Source organism: Serinus canaria, chromosome 1, assembly GCF_022539315.1.
Source record: "Serinus canaria isolate serCan28SL12 chromosome 1, serCan2020, whole genome shotgun sequence".
Classification (NCBI taxonomy): domain Eukaryota; kingdom Metazoa; phylum Chordata; class Aves; order Passeriformes; family Fringillidae; genus Serinus; species Serinus canaria.
The window spans coordinates 112,191,015-112,207,241 of NC_066313.1; the positions used below are offsets into that span (position 1 = coordinate 112,191,015).

General features: G+C 48.2%; 1 protein-coding gene across 2 annotated transcripts in view; it reads right to left on the minus strand.

The window, feature by feature from the left end:
* Positions 1–7,105, minus strand: part of DYRK1A (dual specificity tyrosine phosphorylation regulated kinase 1A) — a 77,270-nt gene extending 70,165 nt beyond the window's left edge. Inside the window, exon 1 of one of the 2 annotated variants that reach the window (XM_050971710.1) lies at positions 6,821–7,105. The gene's annotated coding sequence lies outside the window, so the exon portion shown is untranslated. Of the gene's footprint in view, positions 1–6,315; positions 6,742–6,820 lie in introns of those variants that run through there. The other variant, XM_050971673.1, reaches the window with a different exon arrangement.
* Between the last annotated feature and the right edge of the window lie 9,122 nt (positions 7,106–16,227).

Below are 16,227 nucleotides of genomic sequence, written 5' to 3' on the forward strand. Positions count from 1 at the left end.
AGCAATTCTTATTTGTCCTTATAGAAACTTCACCTGTATAACACATCTCTCATTCTCTTTTCACTCAGACTTCAACTGACTCATTTGGGATGCTGACTCTAGTAGAGATAGTTCACAAAACACATTGATTCACTTCAAATGTAAGCTTTATAATTAAGTTTAAAATTAAGCTTTACAAATAATAAATATATACTAAGTTTCTAAAAATTAACAAACCCCCACAGAAAGTTTGAGGAGCTACAAGAGTCATTCCAAGAGAAGATGTAGTAGCTGGGTAGTTGCAGGGTAGTTATCACTACCCAGAGTTGCCCCTACAACTGCCTCTGATTTTGGGCAAAGGGCCAGGAAAGTTTGGATCCTCTGGTTAGAGCTTGACTTCAGCCAAAGTTTAAAAACTCAGTCAGGGACAGAGACAGGGGGACCCATGGCACCCTCACAAGTGACAAGACACAGAGCTGTGTAGGTGAGACACAGAGCAGGGGTGGCATCCAGAGGGACCTGGGCAGGCTGGAGAGGTGAGGCTGGGAGAGCCTCAGGGAGCTCAGCAAGGCCAAGAGCCAGGGCTGCCATGGGGAACCCCAAACACAAACCAGCTTGGGTGGGGAAAGGATGGAGAGCAGCCCTGGGGAGGAGACTGCAGGTGTTGGCTGGTGAGGAGCTCAGGGTGCTCTTAGCCCAGAACCCCCCATGCCCTGCGCTGGGAAAGGGATGGGATTGTGTCCCTGTGCCCCACAGGTGATTTCCCACCTGCAGAGCTGCCCCAGCCCTGGCCCAGCCCTGGAGGAGCTGGAGCTGCTGCAGAGAGCCCAGAGGAGGCTCCAGGATGGGCAGAGGGCTGGAGCAGCTCTGCTGGGAGGAAAGGCTGGCACAGCTGGCATTGCTCACCTGCACAGGAGAAGCTTTGGGCTGAGCTCAGGGTGGCCTTGCAGGGCCTGGAGGAGCCCCAGGAAAGCTGGAGAGAGACAATTCCCAGGGGATGCAGGGACAGCAGCCAGGGAATGGCTTCACACTGAAAAGTTACAGGTTTAGATCAGATAACTAGGCAAGATTTTCTCCCTGTGATGGTGGGGAGGCCCTGGAATAGAATTCCCAGAGCAGCTGGGGCTGCCCCTGGATCCCTGGCAGTGCCCAAGGCCAGGTTGGACACTGGGGCTGGAGCAGCCTGGCACAGTGGGACGTGTCCCTGCCATGGCAGGGGTGGCACTGGGTGGGCTCTGTGGTCCCTTCCAACCCAAACCATCCTGGGATTCCATGAAAAATCAGATTTTATTGGGAAGACAAGAGACCCAGAGTTGCAATCACACACCCCCAGTATTTGCAGGAATGCTCCTTTCCTGCACAGGGCCTGCCATAACAATCTCAGTTTCTGAAGGAACACTCTGACATTGACAGAAAGTCACCCCAAGTACAAGGGCACAAAATTCTAAGCTTAGGAACATCTCATGATGGTGAAAAATGTGCATTAAGCTGTTATTCCACAACGCTGACCCAGTGTTTGTTGTATTTACGAGTAACTCCTCTAGCAATGAAAACTCCCAAGATCTTGTAACATTAACAAAGAAATCAATGCACTTCTAACACTAACTCTGCCACAGCATTACATTAATGCCTAATTATCCACAAGTTGGAAAGAATGACAATAAAGAAGCCAGAATCATGATCCTGGAAAGTTACTGAGCTTTCAGTATCAATCAGATTTCAAAAGAGTGTATGGAAATGGAATTGTCTGTGGCCACACACCCCCTCTATGTATTTAATGCACAAGTCCTGTTCAAACTGCATTTAAAAACTGGAATAGATGTGGTTCTACAGCTGTGAGTAGGGAAAAGCTGTGGTTACAACCAGACAGGGCAGAGATCAGTGTGAGGGAACTCTCAGTGAGCAGGACAATACAGAACTGAGGAAGTACCAACACATTCACTTCCCTGACAATATTTCTCTCCTCTTTTAACCCTTCCTTGAGTTTTAACTCAAACTGAGACCAGGGGCACAAAACTGCTCCCTCTATAAAGGAGAAGTCTGTGTTCCAACAGGAGCAGAGTAAATGAGTTATTAGCAGTTTATGGAGTTCACAGGAGCACAAATCATGAGCTGAACACATTCAGGGAATGGGGATTTGGAATGAAATGTTGTTTGCAGTCAGGAAACCACAAACCCAGTGAACAACAGGTTTTGGGGACACTAAGATTTAAAAGTTGCACTGGCGAGTTCAATTTAATTATTAAAATTATTTACTTATGCTTTTGTGAACTAGTCATCCTACTAATTTGATTTTTTTCCAGTAACTCAACAAAATTCAGTCTCATTTTTTTCCCATTATTTTTTGAAGGAATGACTCTGCCATCAGAAATCAATTTGTACATTTCCATCCCTCTCTTATTTCACCATCCAAACAGTTACCAAAAAGAAAGAGGAAACTTTTCAACACAAAGAGGTATTAATGTATTATTAACTATTCCTTTAACTGACTCACAACACAGTCTATTTTTATTTGCCTCTGGGGGAAAAGAAAAAGGGGGGGAAAAAGGAATGCTAGGAGGCTTTGGAACTTTATGTAACAGCAATTGAAAGCTTGGTCTCTCACAGCTGGAACAAAACTGACTCTTAATGGACTTAATTTTACTTTCATTTACTCACTTTCACTTTCAGGTACTTGGTGCTACCCAGAGCTGGAAACTTTGCATGGAGGATATTTACAAATAGGTGTCAGCTCGTGGTGTTTCAGTGACAGAAGCATTTCCCTGCCTGTCCAAAATTCTGAGCTGGGATTTCACAGATTTTGTTTTCATACAGGGGCCTGAAGCAGCACCAGTTTCCCACTGTATGGATGCAGGCAAAGCTGCTGGGAATTGTCTCCCACATTTCCCTGGCCCTTCAGTGGAGACTCTCCCCAAAGATCATAAGGACAGGACACCTTGGACTAAACAAGATGATAAAGCCAATACCCTTCCAAGTGAGCCATTCCAAGGGTTAGGACACAGCAGAGCCCTGCTCTGGAGGGATGAAATCCGTTGGTACCAGCAAAAGCAGCCCAGTTATTTTCCCAGTCATTCTGGGATAAATGAGAATCAAATGCAGAATTTTACCTTCCTTCCCCAACAGAGGAAAATATGGATAAAGCAATGGATAATCACTGCAATTCTACTGGCATGTTGTGTCACCTTGAAGAGCCAGCACTGGGGAGCTCCACATATGGAGCATGTCTTTGTGGAGTAACCATTCCTGATTTTCCAAAGTTTCCCTGGTGCTCTAAGGCATCCAAAGACTACAGTTCCCATAAGCCTCCTCCTGAAGGACCCGTGGAGGTGAGGAAGCAAAGGAAGAGCATTCCCCTTCTCCTCATTACTTCTTTCTCCCCTCAGAAGCTCACAAGAAAAGCAGTTGGCTCAGACAGGCTTTTGGTATTATTTCAAATAATAAAAATAATAACAAATAACAAAAAAAAAAAATCTCAGAACAAAAAAGAACTCTCACTGCATAAATATCAGAGTCTGAGTAGCCAGAAAGTTATTACATAATTTTTGTGAAAATGTATTTCTTATCAAGCTCTTTGCAGAGATGAAACTGTAAACTCAACAAATAATGTACTCAGTTTTAAAGACAAAAGCAGCAGTTCTCTGTAAATAATCCTATTCTACAACAACAGATCTATTTACAAAAGGATTTCAGAAGTTATACAACTCCCATAATATAAAGGTATCAGAAAGTTTTGCACTTTAGTGTGGAGAGCAGCTCTCCAAATGGCATTCAAAATGACCATGGAAAGTCTAAACAGATACCAGGCTGCAATTCTCACCCCAAACCACAAACTGTCACACAACTTCCAACCTGCAGTCCCACAGCCAGGCTCAAAAGCACCTGAAACGAACAGGTTTTAAGAGGAATTCCCAAAAGATAATCTAATTATAGCAACAAAAAGTGCTTTTTTTGGTACCAATTGTTTTTAGCCTTCAAATCAGCACCCAGCTGAGCTCAGATGAAGCTGTGAAATGCCTGCATGGCAAAGAAAAGCTCCGGTTTTGAGTGTTTATTCTTTTCACATACCATCCGAGCAGGTGGTCCAGTTTCAAACATGACTTGAAGATGTGGCACATGTAAGCAAGTCTGTCCTAATTAAATGTCACTTGAAAAGCTCCACCAAGGCACAGTTTTTCCCGGACACCAGTGGTGCTCTGCTGCTTTGTTTAAACTCTCAGCCACTTTGCAGAAGTCTCCGATGGCCATCAGGTGCTAATCCCCACCCTGCACCACCCCCAGAGTCCCAAACGGGATCGATCCCCGTGAGTCCCCGGGTGTTTCACACGAGGAAGGGAACCCTGCCCATAAATCGGCGCTGAAAGGGAGAACTCTTGGCTGCTATTAGGTAAAATTATCCTTGTCACTGTCCAGCTGGGGGAGGGGATGCCAATGACAAGTCCTAAATCCACCCGAGTATTGATGCAGGAACTGTAACACTCGCTGCTCCTGTAACCAACCCTACCTGTAAGCCTGGAAACAATATCAAACTCTTGACCTATTGCCCTCCTGGCTTAAGAAAACCCTGCTGGCTCTTCAATTTTGAACAAGATATACTTCCTTCACCCAAGGAATATTCTAAAGCCGTGAATTAAACTCAATAAGCTTCATAAACTTGGGTGGAATTTTTAATTCACAGCAGAAAATGTAAATTTAACACTTCACACACATATTCTACTTCAGACTGCAAATAAAAAGTCTGGTTCTAAATAATTCATGTAAGCCAAAAACATGAAGCGTAGCCTACAAAAGTATCTATATATACACACACCAAATATATATAGATAATAGTTAACAAATACTAGCTCAGAGTTATTTTCAGTGTTATTATTCTAATTCTATAAAGTATAATTAATTTTCCAAAAATATCCAACCTACAGAGGTTGGGGGAAGGGCGGCGTGGAGAAAGAGAGAAACAAGTTTACCAAAACTTTTTAGGGCAACAGACTATTCCAAGGAGGGAGGTTAAATTCTGCTTGGTTACAAGCAGAGAATGAAACACTACCAGAAACTAAATGTTTGCTAATTTATTACCAGATATCATCTAAGCGTTCTTCAACTTCACACACCTTTCTTGAGGAAAAGGTAAGGAAACACCAAGAAGATAATAAAAAAAAGTTGTTAACTTGTTCAAACCCAGGCCCCCATGAAACTCCATCCACCTCACTGTGACTGCAAGTATCTCCTGGCAAAAGTTACCAGCACACTCTGGTTCGGATTCAACCAGGATGGTTGTCAAAAACACGCTTGCCGACTTATTTTGGAGTCAGTTACTCTGTCTTCGTTGATTTCAAATAACAATAAATGTTCATTTCCCCCGGTGGCTGTGGAGTAATAGGACAACTAAGTAACAGCAGCAATCTACAGACATGATCAAAGAAGCCCTACGTGGTCTTTGGACAGGCTAAACCCAAAACTTCAAAGCCGGCTGAGATTCACAAACATGCCAATTTCTAAATTTCGAATTGCAGGACTTGAAAATGCGTTTTGTGATCCCGCGGCGGCGGGAGGGAACTCTGGCCACTCCAGAGGAGCACCCAGTGCATCCAAGAAGAGCTCCAGTTCCTCCAGCAGCACAAAGCTGAATCCCTAAAAGGCCGCGGCCAGCTACTAAAATATGGAACCAGGCAATCATTAATGATGGAAAAGACCTCCGAGATCATCGAGTCCAACCTACGGCCACCCTGTCAACCAGACCGCGGCACCGAGAGCCACGTCCAGCCTTCTCTTAGAGACCTCCGGGGACGGTGCCTCCACCAGCTCCCCGGGGAGTGCCCGTGTGTCCCTGCCTGTCCCTGTGCCTGTGTGTCCCTGCGTGTCCCTGTGTCTATTCCCAACGCTGCTCCCTCCTCCTCCCCACCCCCACCGAAGGGATGACAGGCACCTCGCTCAGGTAACTCCTTCCCCATCTTCCCCGCACCTTCCCCACCCGCCCCACCGGCCCCTCACAGGTGCCGGGGCATCCCAATCCTCCCCTACAACAGGTGATGCTCCAAGTCCAGCCGCCCTCCTCGCCGCCAGCCCGGCCCGAGCCCTCGCACCCGCCCACCGCAGGGCGTTGCGCATAACACCGAGAGGCTCCGGGCGAGCTCCCTTCCTCCATCGCCGCTCCCAAGGCCCGGGAAGCCACAGCCGCGCTCCAAGGGGAAAAAGGCCGCGGGCTGCGGAGGGGCGGGCGGGGATGGATCCCGGCCCTGCCGCCGCTCCCGCTCTAAGATGGCAGCGAAGCGCTGCGGCCCCTCCGCCGCGGGCCCGGGCGAGGCGGCCCCGGCTCGTCCCGCGGTGCGGCGTCTCACTCACCCGTGCGGCGGCTTCTCTCGGGGCGAGGCCTCTCCCTCCGCGGGGCGAGCGCCGGGCGCGTCCTCCCGCTCTTCCCCGGGGGCCTCGGCGGCGGCGGCGCCTCCTCCTCCCTCGGGCCGCGGGTCTGCCCGCGGTGGGAAGGGGAGCCCGGGCGGCCCGGCGGGTCCCCGGCCGGGCTCTGGCTGTTCGCTGCCCTCACAAAATGGCGCGCGGTCCAAACCTGCGCAGCGCCCGGCGGCGGCTCGGCCTCGCCTCGGCTCGGCTGCGATCGGCGGCCTGAGCCCCGGCCGGGAGCGCGGGGACAGCGGCGGGGGGAGCGGGAGGAGCGGGAGGAGGAGGAGGAGAAGGAGGAGGAGGAGGGGATGGGGGGAAGCGCAGCGCCGTACCGAGCCCCCGGGAACTCCTCGCTCCCTCCCTCCCTCCCCCGCCTGCCAGCCGCTACCTCCTCCCCCTCCCTCCCTCCCCGCCCGCTCCTCCTTCCCTCCCTCCCTTCTTCCTCACGAACCGGCTTCGCTTCCCGCACCGCCGCCGCCGCCTCAAGCCCGGCCGCGCATCCCCGGCGGGACCCTCGGAGCGCACTTTTTTTGCGTCCCTTCTTTTCCTTTTCCTTTCGCGGTGGAGGTCGGAAGAAGGAGAAAGAAAAAAAAAACTTTCAAAAATAATAAACCCCGAGATTCTGGCGGAAATGGAGCTCTCTGCTCTTGTTTTTTTTAATTATTATTTTATTTTGTTTTAATTTTTAAATATTTTTTTAAATTTAAAAAAAAAAAACCCAACTGACAAAATGGCGGCGGGGGCGAGCCTGTTGCCATGGCAACTGTCAATCACCCACGGCCGGGCGGGAGACGGCGCTGACGTGGGGAGGCAAGGGCGGGCCGCGCTCGCCATGGCAACGGCTCCTTCCCCCTCCTCCTGATCCGTGCCCGCCCGCCCTCCGGCGTGTGACGGTATCGGCGGCGCTGCGGGCCGGGATGGCCCCGGCGGGGCGGGGAAGGGGAGCAGCCGCCATTCCCGGTGAGGGGGGGGACCCGGCGGTTGAGGCGGTGCCGGCCCCGGCCCGCAGGGGGCGCCGGGAGAGCGAGGCCGAGCCCGCCGGGGCTTCCCGCCCGCCGCCTGTGGGGAGGGACAGGGCCCGGCACGTCCCCCTCGGAACTTGAGACGTTCCCGAAAAACCGTTCAAAAAACGCACTGTGAGGTGCCCGGAGTGCCTCAACCTGCTGAGGGAAGGCTCCTCTCCCCTCCCCTCCCCTCGGCATTGCGTCCACGGGTGTTTCTCGACCCGCTTAAAAATATCATCCCCGAAAAACGACTTGGAAAATGTGCTAAAAGTCGTCCCATGTGGGACCCCCGACATGCTGGGGGAGTCACAGGATTCTAGAAGGTTTCTTTCCCCTCAGAATTGCATCCAGGGGTCTTACTCGGCCCCTCAGAAAATCTGTATTCCCCAAGAACAAGTTAAAAAACGCACTAAAAGTCACCCAGCCTTGAGCTGCTGAGGGAAGGCTCCTTTCCGCTTGGAATTCTGTCCAGGGTTTTTCTAATTCTCATCAGAAAAAAAAAAATATATTCCTCCTCAAGTGAGTTAGATGTGGGAGCCTCAAGCTGCTGAGGCAAAGCTCCTTTCCCCTCAGAATTGCATCCAGGGGTCTTTCTCATCCCCCTCTGAAAAATCAATATATTCCCAAAAAATTATTTAAAAATGCACTAAAAGTAGCTTGGTGTGGGAGCCTTGAGGTGCTGAGGGAATCACAGAATAAAAGGCTCTTTTCCCCTTGGAATTGCATCCAGGGGTCTTCCTCATTCCCCTCAAAAAAATCAATATATTTCCCAAAAAAATGAGTTAAAATATGCACTGTAAGTAGCCCAGTGTGGGAGACTCGAGCTGCTGACGGAAGGCTCCTTTCTCTTCGGAATTGCCGGATCGGTGCTTCCAGCCTAAATCTGTGACGGGGTTTTTAATTTTTTTTTTTTTTAATTTCTGGAATGCCCACAAAGATCAAAAAGTAGAGTCTGGCCTTTATCTAATATTTTAATTCTGACGTGTGATACTTTAATCTAGTCGTTTCAGTTCCCAGCCAGCCTCCTTGGAGAAATTAGGACATGTTACTTGTTCTATTTGCTTTTTCTTCCTGTTTTAATATTTTTTTAATCTTGGCTTAAAAGGTGGAAATAAGCAGCCAAGGATTGGCAGACGGATGCAGCTGCAGCCAAAGCCCCCCAAATAATTGAAGTGTTGAGAATTTTACTTAAATTTTGTGATCACAAAATCCCGGAGTGGTTTGGGTTGGAAAGGACTTTAAAGCTCATCCAGTGCCACCCCTGCCATGGCAGGGACACCTCTCACTGTCCCAGGCTGCTCCAGCCCCAGTGTCCAACCTGGCCTTGGGCACTGCCAGGGATCCAGGGCCAGCCCCAACTGCTCTGGGAATTCCATCCCAGGGAAGGATTTCTCCCTGGTATCCCATCTAAACTTCTCTTTTTCAGCTTAAGGCCATTCCTGTTTGTTTTGTCACTGTCCCTTGTGAAAAGTCCCTCTCCAGGGACAGGGGTGCACAGGGAAGAGCAGGGGAGTCGTGGGACCACCCCAGGAGTGACAGTGAGGTGTTTGGTGAGTTGGAATTTCCTATGGAACTGCACCTTCCAGCCATGGGAGGTGCTGAGGAGAACCGTGATTTAAGTGATCCTTTCTCATTCCCCTCAGCCCCAGAAAGATTTGAGGTCACTTGGAGCTGCTTTTGACACTTCTCTCATTGATCTGAGCGTGGCCAGAAAGTGGCTCTTGTCCTGGGATGTGGAAAGGAACACCTGAGGGAGCAAGGAAGGGGCTGAGCCTGGAGAAAAGGAGGCTCAGGGGGGACCTCATTGCTCTGCACAGCTCCTGCCAGGAGGGGCAGGGAAAGGAGGAGAGGAAATGGCCTCAGATGGCACCAGGGCAGGCTCAGGTTGGAGACTGGGACAGAAAATGTCCCTGGCAGAGTGGTCAGGCCTTGGGCTGAGCTGCCCAGGGAGATTTGGAGTCCCTGGGATTGTCCCAGAGCAGTCTGGATGTGGCCTTGGGGACAGGGTCTGGGGTGATGGCACTGGGTGATCCTGGAGGGCCCTTTCCACATGGACAATTCCAGGATCTCAAAGGCCTCTGCCCAGTCCCTCAGTCAGGAAGAAGAGCTCCACTCTCAGAGAGGAGCATGGGGGCATTCCCTGAGGATTTTTTCCCCTCTAAAATCTCTTTCTGGTTTTCGTGAGTGCAGTGACAGAATAGTTTCTCTGTTGCTCAGTGTAGGTAACTACAAAGCTCACAGAAATTTCTTACACTGTTCACTGCATTACTGTGACTTCCTGGGGTTTGGGTTTTTGTCAGGTTTTGAGAGTTTATTTTGCTAACACTTAAAAATGTTACAGAGTTTTCAAGAGTTTGTGCATTTGCTCATCCTCTACTTTTATTTTGCTGGCTATACCCAAGCTCTGGCACCTTGGGCAGAAATGTCCTTTAAAAGGTGATGACATCTTTTTAAACTGTTATTTTCCAGCACAAACAACTAGATATTTTTGGTTTGTTAATTTTGTTTGGTTAATGAATAACCTGCATGGTACAAAAGTGTTCTCTTCAATTTCCTTTTCATTAAAAAGCCAGGGAAGGTTCAGGTTGGACATCAGGAGGAATTTCTTCCTGGAAAGGGTTGTCAGAAACAAAATGTTCTCTGCTGGAGGCTTAGGGATGCTCCAACATCCTCTCTTATGTTCTCTGCTGGAGGCTTAGGGATGCTCCAAGCTGGGATTCCTCCAGAATCCTGCCTCACCTGGAAACTTTGCACAGAGTTGTGACCTGGATGAAGGGAATCCAAGTTCTTGCTTATCAAAAATTATCAAATTTTACTCCTTTTTTATTGTCTTGAGGAAGGGAGGGACTGCCAAACAGAAATGACTTGAGAGTCCTTTTTTTTTTAACTCTCCATCACAAACTACCTGGAGTAGGTTTGCAGTGCTTGAAAACAGGAGGTTGTGTCCATTCTACATGAATTACTGGACAGGCTCATGAGAAATACTTGAATTTCTCTTCCTAAGAGACCACCCCTCAGAAAGCAGAATATTTGAGACCAAAAAATAACAATAATAAGCAGAAAACTTGAGAAAAAATAAGATAAAAGTACATTAAAAATGAGGAGGAAAGAGTGGAGAAATGAGTTCTAAGAGAGAAAATACCACACGGCATTCTAGGGGAATGGAACAGATGTAAAAGAAGCAATGAAACAGCTGAAGAGTTGGGATTGCTCAGCCTGGAGAAGAGAAGGATGTGGGGAGACCTCACAGCACCTTCCAGGGTCTGAAGGGGCTACAGGGAAGTGGGAGAGGGACAATTCATCAGGAGGGGGAGTGACAGGACAAGGGGCAGTGACTTCAAACTGAAAGAGGAATTCTGGGTTAGGCATGTGAAGTTGTTCCCTATGAGGGTGGGCAGGCCCTGGCACAGGGTGCCCAGACAGCTGGGGCTGCCCCTGGATCCCTGGCAGTGCCCAAGGCCAGGTTGGACACTGGGGCTGGAGCAGCCTGGGACAGTGGGAGGTGTCCCTGCCATGGCAGGGGTGGCACTGGATGGGCTTTAATGTCTCTTCCAACCCAAACTATGACTCTATGGCAGTGGAGTGTGATGATAGGTAATATATCCCATTTTTTCCCCTTTCCAGACTTCCTGCATGGAGTAGAGGGGCCCATTTGCCTCTCACTGTGTGCTTTGGAAGGCTTCATTCCCTGATCCCACCTGCCCTTGTAGCCCTGCAGTTTTCCTCCTGGAGCATTTCCATCTTTGCCTGAACTCCAGGCTTCCTTCACAGCAGCCATGGGCACCCTGACTTTTCCAGTGCTCAACATTTGTACTTTGGGTACAGGTTTTGATGCAGATGTTGTGTTGGACCAGCAGCAATTCCAATAATCCTCTGTATCCCGCTGCAAGAGGGGCCTTCTTAGGTCACCTGACCCAAGCTGGATGATCTTCAGGAAGAATTCCATCAAAATACAGAAAGAAAGATTCTGCTGTTGTTTCTCCACCAAAGCCACCCCACAGCTCAGTTCCTTTGGTGGGCCCGTGTGTGGTGGTGTTCACAGGGGTCCCAGGATGAGGGAAGAGATGAGAGCCTTGGCTCCATGTTTCAGAAGGCTGATTTATTATTTTATGATATATATTATATTAAAAGAAAATTATATACTAACACTATACTAAAAGAATAGAAGAAAGGATTCCATCAGAAGGCTTGAAAGGAAAGGAAAGGAATGATAATAAAATCTTGTGAGTGACCAGAGAGTCTGAGACAGCTGGACTGGGATTGGCCATTAATTAAAAACAACCACATGAGACCAATCCCAGATGCACCTGGTGCATCCCACAGCAGCAAATAATTATTGTTTACATTTCATTTCTGAGGCCTCTCAGCTTCTCAGGAGAAAAATCCTAATGAAAGGATTTTTCATAAAATATGTCTGTGACACCCCTGTCGCTGTAGGACACGAAATAAAACAATGTGGATACTGGAACTTCTGAGGTAAAAAGAAGTTTAATTTCTGACTTGAACATTTATAGACTCTCAAAAGTGACAGTGGATTGGAGGATGACAGTGCCACCTCTCCAATGACACTGGACAAACCAACTGTCCATCAAATTTCTCCTCCTCCAGAAAAGGATGTAAAACAATAATTATTTACATAAAACTGGGTGAGAAAGTTCATTACACAACGTAAACATCAGAAGGCTTAGAAGAACTTAGAAGAACAGGGCGACTGTTCTTGGGCCCAAACCCAAGTGAAGTCCCAGCAGAAGTTCTCCTCCATGGGTTACATCATCAACACTTCCCAGAGCACCGTGGCAGCTCCCAGACAGCCTCAGTTCCATCATCTGGAGGGAGCAGCTTGTGTTTCGCCTGTCAAAAAGGTGCTGCTAAGGAACTAATGTGGTCCAGCTCTTTTTAGGCCAGAGGGGTTGCCATGGTAACTTGTTGGGATGGAGATAGATCAGTTTTTGAGTCATCATCAGAGCCGGCTTCGATAGTCCCGGCTTTGGATTGACAGCCAGAGCTGCACATTGTGTAGGCTGGCACGCCTCTGGACCAGAAGGTCCTGGAGCGGCTGCTGGATCAGCCTTGTTCCCAAAAAAAAAAGTGCATCTCCCTGAGTTCTCCCTACTACTCCCTGGAATTGTGTTCCTTGGTGTTCACACTCACGGGGAAGGTCACGCTCCTGAGCATGAAAAGTTTCTCTTCTGGTTTAAAACACGAGGCAGGAATTTCTGGACATCAGGAGGAAAGGTTTTTGTCATGGAAATGGTTGTTAAGTATTGGAAGAGGCTGCCCAGGGAGATTTGGGGTCCCCATCCCTGGAGGTGTCCAAGGAGCACCTGGAGGTGACACTCAGTGCTCTGGGCTGGGGACAAGGTGGCCATGGGGCACAGCTGGGACCTGATGATCTTGGAGATCTTTTCCAAACTCTGTGGAAATCCCTCCCCAAAACCAAGGAGTCTCTGGGGAAGAAGTCTCCTGGGAAAAGGCTGTGTTAGTTATCCCAGGGAAAGTGCATATTTGGAAGTTGTATCCCAGAAGGCCTCCTAAGGCCACTTTCCATGATAAATACATTTGTGGGAGTACAGAACAGTTCCTGTTGAAATCAGACATTCTGAAGAATTGTGATTCTTTAAAACTTTTGTAAATCAAGAGCTACATTATCAGGTATGTCTCCACCCTCAATTTCCAACTTTTAGAGGAATCTGGTTTTCCTGTGTTAGAAAACATGGAAAACAAACAAAAAAGATTAAATTAATCAACAAGTTCCCCTCACATCCAAAAGGACCAGTACAATCCATGGCTGTTTAAAAATCTTTGGTTCTGCTGACTGTAACATCTACCCCTGTTCAATTTCCAGCTTTTGCTTCTCTGTCAGAATTCCTGGAAGAGTCAAAAACTGTCCTCAATTCCATTAAAATCCCATTCCTCTTTCTTTGACCCCTTCCCTTTTCCATACCAATTCCCTGCTCTCTTGTGCAGCAGGGTTGGTGTCTTTGCTGGCCAAAATGAAAATTTGCTTCTTGCTGTCAGGAGAAAGCTCCTTGTGCAGCTTCCACTGGGATCTTGTTCTTGAAATTCCAGACCGTGATATTTGTGGTGTCCTGACACAAATCCACTCAAAAAAGTTGTTAGAAGTATGTTCTGCTTGGTGTCCACTTGATCAACCTCCTGCTAGCAGAGAGAAAGAAATTGTGATGAATTTTAAATTTTTTTTTCTAAAATTGTCACTTAGGGAACTTCATTAGGCTAAGAAGTCATTCTTCAGTAGAAGCAGGAATGCTTTGTTGTCTGTTCCTTTTTCCCTCCCAGATCCTCTATCCCATCCCAGTTCAGAAGAAAGATGGAGAAAGACTTTTTACAAGAGCATGGAGGGATGGGACAAGGAGGAATGGCCTTCAGCTGAAAAAGTAAATTTAAATTAGAGATTACAACAAAATTATTTACTATGAGGGTGGTGAGGCCCTGGCACAGGGTGCCCAGAGAAGTCCAGAGCTCAGTCACTGCACAGGAAAGTTCTTCCTGATGGTCAGGCGAAACTTCCATAACAGTTCAGCTTTTCCCAAAGTCAGAGATGGTTTAGGGATTAGCCAGGATCAATCCTTCACGCAGCCACCAGCTCCCAGAACTCCTCTGAATCTCTTTATTCACCACCTCTGCCCAAGGTGGCTCTGTCAGAGGTGGTTGTGAGGAATAAAAATCCATTGCAAGAGCTGAGGCTCTAATCAAGGGCTGGTCCACTCAGAATTATGAACCAGAAGAAAGAGTTTGTATTTTCTGCAGAGGAGCTGTGTGTACCTCCCCTCGCTGTGAGGTGCATTCCAGTTCCTGGGTGTCCCCACTGCCAGGCCCTGGAGCTGCTCGGTGCCATCACTAATGTAGGCTAATTGCTCTGGGGGCCAGCACTCCTCTTTTGTAGGGCACCATTTTTAGGGCCTGCATTTCCCCTCTCTGAGCTATTCCAGGGAGCTGCAGGGCAAGGTCAGTGCTGACCTTCTGCTGAGATCCCTGCTGGAATTCCAGAGGGACCAGCCAGGCCTGCAGGGCCCAGTCCTGCCAGGATGGAGCTCCCAAAATAACTGCTGGGCAGGGCTGTGCTCCCAGGGCAGGGAGATCCCTGGAGCACTCCCAGAGCAGCTCCCCCAGGCTGGTGAAACTCTGGAGAGGGCACAACACCACGGGTACCTGAGGGGCAAGCACTGGGCACCAACCTGAAACTGCTGTGGGAGGGACAATGGCACACAGACCATCTGGGGCTGGAGCCATGGGTAAATCAGCCCCCAGCTCCCTCTGAGGTGTGAAGGGGTGCAGGAGCCCAGAAAACCTTACAGTTCTCCATCCCCATCCTTTTAAAGATGCTTCAGGGCTCCCTCATCCCACTGTCACTGTCAGGGAGCCCCAGCTGCGGAACTGCCAGGGGGAGGTCAAAAGCAGCCATGGAGGAGTCCTGGCTGTCAGGTCTCAGGACATCAGGAAACTCTGCAAAGGGTCCAGCACCCAAAACCAAATCTGGGGTGGAATCACAGAATCTGCTGTGGGTTGGAAGGGACCATAGAGGAGGGGGAATGGCTTCAAACTGCCAGGAGGTGGGATTAGATGGGATATCAGGGACAATTCCTGAGGGTGGGCAGGCTCTGGGATAGAATTCCCAGAGCAGCTGGGGCTGCCCCTGGATCCCTGGCAGTGCCCAGGGCCAGGTTGGACACTGGGGCTGGAGCAGCCTGGCACAGTGGGAGGTGTCCCTGCCATGGCAGGGGTGGCACTGGGTGGGCTTTAAGGTCCCAGCCCAAACCATTCTGGAATCTGTGATTCCCTGATACAAGGAATATTAAAAAATAGGTCTAAACTGGGCAGAACTGGTAGGCAGTGGTAGCACAATGGAAGATGAGGTGTTTTGCTTGTTTAAGTGATATTTCATAAACATTCATTTGTTTCCCAAGAAATCTGTCAGGTTTGAAATTGTCCAGTGGCCTCGGTAAAGTTGGCAAATCTGTGGAGCTGGAAAAGATTTCACCGAGCAGCAGCTGCACAGGAAACTCTCTGAGGCAGGGGTTGCACCAAACCACTTCTCTGCTCTGTGCTTCCAGCACTGCTCATCAGTTCTTTCCTTTCTGGAGAATTAAATTACCATAACTCCAGGTATTTGGTATTTCTGTGTGCAGGGCCCATCAGGCTGCAGAATCAATTGAATTAGATGATGGTTTTACATCTCTTCCCACTAAAATATCCTCTCCTGAGTGCTCACATCCACACGACACACAACACTCGTGCTTCCAGCACAGAAAGTTTCTCTCCTGGTTTATAAAACCAAATTACAAAAAACAAAAGCTTAAAAATCTCCTCAATCCCATTGTTTTTCCCTCTTCCAACCTATGTGTAACAGCAAATCTTTTCACAATAAACCTCAACTGAATTTTGATCTCTCGACAGAGTAGTTTTTGAAAGGGATTACCTCAAAGAGGTGAAACTGAACTGCTGAACCCAAATTCCAGGCCGAACATAAAGATTTCCAGGTAAAAATTAAAACCAAACTAAATGAAAAGCATTGAAAAAATTCCAAGTAGCCAAATGCACCTGTAAAATTATGAATATTTTAAAAAAATCAGTGTAACATAACCTACTCTAGATATTTATTTTATTTATTCTATTTGAATAAACTCTAGTTCATTCTAGGTGTATGAGTAATGTAAATCTCAACTTTGACATAGAAAAGTCTAAATTAATACATTTTAAAAAATTCTATTAATGAAATACTAATTAATGCCATTTATATAGATAAAAACCAATGCTCAGATTTACACAGGAACTTTGTATCTAGGATGGACAGAGCACACAGAGGATTTTCCAACAGGACTCATCAGGAAGAGAA